Raw genomic sequence first — 2,438 nt, forward strand, 5'->3', positions numbered from 1 at the left:
TTCCCACTGAGAAACAATCTGACCTCTATCACAATTTATTGACACAGTGGGTTGTGAAAGATGAAGAATTCCAACCTCATTGAAGTAATCCAAGCACTGTATGGAAACTCAAACAGTGCAGTTTTGAGCAATAACATCAGAGAATTCTTCAGGACGATAGTAAATGCTCAACAAGGATATTTTCAGTGCTTTTCAACATTTTCCTGGAGAACATCACACAAGAGACACTCCAAAACTTTTACCTCTCTGTTTCTATTGGAGAATGGCCAATCTCCAACCTGCACTTTGCTGATAGTATTAATCTGTTTGGAAGCAGTGAAGTAGAACTCTAGGAACTCACTACCAGACTGGAAAATGTATCAGGAGCATATGGGTTGGAGATCAGCCGAGAAAAGAGCAAGATTCCAGTTAATAGTAACAATCAGAACGCAGCAACCAACATCTTGCTGAACAAAGAGAAAATCGATGAAGTGGACACTTTCAAGTACCTAGGATCAACTTTGACCAAAGCTAGATCTGAAAAGGAGAATACAACAAAACTCTGCTATCATGACAAATCTGAGCACCATATGGCAATGCAACTCCATTAGTTTTCTAACAAGACTCAAAGTTGGTGATTTTGATCCTTCTGTATGGGTGAAAGAGCTGGATATGGAACAGCTAACATGGAATGAAGAATCCAGGCATTTGAATACAAGTGCTTCAAAAGGTTGCTTCACATTCCATATACTGAATAATAAATGTACAGCTTTGTCAGGCAGCAAGTCAACAAATACACTGCAGTCAAGAACCACTCTTTGTGCAGGTAAAAAGATGAAAGCGAAAGCTCACCTGGTACTGTCATGTATCCTACTTCAATACCCTATCCAAAACCATCCTTCAGGGCACAGTTGAGGGAGGATGAAAGAGAGGCAGACAAAGAAAATCCAGGTTTGATGACATTAAGGATTGGACAGGTCACAATACCGTGACCCTGCTGTGTGCACATGGCAGAGACCAGAGATCAGTGGCAATAGCTGACTGCAAAAGCATCTGGAGTGGCACCCACTGGCTGAAACAGTTAAGGAAATTTAATGATGTATGTTTTGGGTAGAGTGTTGCACATAGCACTTCAATATAATAGTCATATATCCAATGTTCTCTGTTAATTTTGCCTTCTGTTTAGACATTGTCTGTTTAGGGTTAAATTTTTAAGCAGACAGTCTCTGAGATCTTTGAATGGAGATTCTCCCTGTTTCCTAATGGAATGAGGCTCACAAAGTTTGTCTCCATTTTTATTGTTCCATTTCATCTGAGTTTCTGATACTGATTTTTTTTCACATAGATCTCACTGAGATATCAAGCATAAGAAGAACTATATAACATAATTTTGGGGCTTTTGTGTTGATTTTCATTCAAAAAACTTTTCCCTCAAATTTCTTGCACAGTACTCTTTCCATTTCTCTGATCTTATTGGACTAAATTTGTTTTGGGTGGAGTGCTTGTTGAGGTATTCCATGTTGCAATTTAACCCAGTGCTAAATTCTTCTTTTTTCTCCTCTCATTCTTTTGGGGTCAATGAAATAAGTACCAATTGAACTCAGAGACTGATGTAATCAACTAGCCCCCACCCTCTCTCCCAAAATTTCAGAAAGGATTCTTATTATAGTCACCTTCATCTTTGTTGTTATTATCAGTTTTTCTTTTTCTTTGCTATGTATTAATATTAATATAGTATAGTAGTGTAGTAATATTAGAGTACTGTAGCCCTGTTTTTGTAATTATGCTTAAATTTCTTTTCTCGTGTTTTCTGTACATAAGTTGACACTACTGCACATTGAGTATTGTATGTCAGTAGAAATCTTTAAGTATATCACTAGTTTACTTGAGTATTAAAGACCCTGGTGACATATTGAAGATAGAATCTTCAATGATTAATTTATAATTAATTTATGATATAGTTCATAAAAGCTACAGCTAGCAGATTCCTCTTATCTGTTTAATATTCTTACAATTCCATACACACACGCACACGCACACACGCACACACGCACACACACACACATGCGCATGCACACGCACACACACACACATGCATCCACACGCAAACGCACACACACACGCACGCGCGCACGCACAAACACACACACACAAAGGCACATACACACAGAGGCACATATCTATATATATAAAAATGAGAATGTGTGTCTGTCTGTCTGTCTGTCTGTGTGAATCCCTAAAACTCGAGAACTACGCAACCAATTTCATTCAAATTTTACACATGCCTTACTTAGGGTTCCAATTGTGTTTTAGTCGAAAATTTTTTTAACATCTTGCAGAGTTCGAGCCCACGGCAACATAATATCTCCTCCACTATTTAAGTATTACGTGTCAAAAGTGAAACAAAAACACTCATGTCAAATACTTTCACTTTAAAAATGAAACTATTCTACTAACTG

This window comes from Octopus bimaculoides, chromosome 8 (assembly GCF_001194135.2).
Source record: "Octopus bimaculoides isolate UCB-OBI-ISO-001 chromosome 8, ASM119413v2, whole genome shotgun sequence".
Classification (NCBI taxonomy): Eukaryota; Metazoa; Mollusca; class Cephalopoda; order Octopoda; family Octopodidae; genus Octopus; species Octopus bimaculoides.